This window comes from Eurypyga helias, unplaced genomic scaffold, assembly GCF_000690775.1.
Source record: "Eurypyga helias isolate BGI_N326 unplaced genomic scaffold, ASM69077v1 scaffold33325, whole genome shotgun sequence".
In the NCBI taxonomy this organism is placed as follows: Eukaryota; Metazoa; Chordata; class Aves; order Eurypygiformes; family Eurypygidae; genus Eurypyga; species Eurypyga helias.
The window spans coordinates 11,164-12,377 of record NW_010251391.1 but is presented as its reverse complement, the minus strand read 5'-3'; the positions used below and the strand labels follow the sequence as shown (position 1 = coordinate 12,377).

At 40.9% G+C, this 1,214-nt stretch overlaps 1 protein-coding gene across 1 annotated transcript in view; it reads right to left on the bottom strand.

Annotated features, from left to right (window-relative positions):
* The window catches only part of LIMS2 (LIM and senescent cell antigen-like domains 2), a 23,288-nt gene that overhangs the window by 16,499 nt on the left and 5,575 nt on the right, over positions 1-1,214 (bottom strand). The window lies entirely within an intron of this gene.

The window sequence follows — 1,214 nt, the reverse complement described above, 5'->3', positions numbered from 1 at the left end:
GCAGGCCCGCGCATCTGCAGCCAGTACAAATATCCTATGCTGTGACCTGGAGTGACCACTCAGTAAAAATACACTTTCTTTCTGCCACTGCAATCCCAAGGGTGGCAAAGCCCAAAAGAGACCATAATCTCAAGAATGAAGTACTGATTTAGCAGAAATTTCTTACAACTTGTTTCCTTATTGCAGTACGAAGGAGCCTTAAAAAACAGACATGGACCGGAATTATGGACAAGCAGGAAATCCTGTAATTTCATAAACTAGAGATCATAGGTTAAAAAAAACCCATTTTTATCCTGACAGAGTACCAAAGGAATAGGTCAACACAAAAACATCAGGGTTTGCAGCAAAGCCAAGAGACCTAATTGGCTTAGTTTTCAATCTTTCAGTTACATTATGCAAATGTGTACCAGGACTTAAAAATATAACCTCCCCATCAAGTATTTTTACCCTCCTGAAGAATCTGATGCCTGGATTTCAAGACTTCAGCCACGATTAAGAAAGCCTCATGTCAACATCAATGAAAAAGTTCCTCTGGGTTATGGAAGAAAACCGGGCAAAATAGGATTCCAGTGAGTTTCCCATGCACCAGTAAATATTACACCCTACGCACTAACAGCAAAGCATGATTTAAGGTTGCTTTTGTTGGGGTTTTTGGTTTATAAACATGGAATCAACATTTTCAAAATCCTGATGTTTTGTCTTTCTCCAAAAGGAGTTTAACAGCATTCTAGGGAAGGAACGATACCCATCACTGCCACTACCCACTACCTACTGGCTGAACCCTGCAAGAACAGATCTGGGCCCTAGACAGCAGCACTTACAGCCTGCAATCTGCACAGCCACGTTTTGTACCAAACTGCACACCAAACATTACTGAACAGACTTATCCCGGGACAGGTTCTGACACAAGTCCCATGGCTGTGTTGGTGAGAAAGACAATGAAGATGTAGGGACTCAGTCGTAAGAATAAGGCTTTCAGGAGCCTTCATTCTGAAACGAGCATTTGGGGGCTGTCAAGACAGAATAAACCCTAACCGCATAAACAACATAAAATCTACTGGGAAACTGAAATTCCTAGTGGAAGTCAAATGCACTATTGTTCTGTGTTCTCACTGTCTTCCCTGAGCACAAAGTACAAGTTTGGATTTCATTTTTAACTCTCAAAAAGTTCATTTATCTCATTAATTTGCAAAAGCAAGAGAATATCAAGAGTC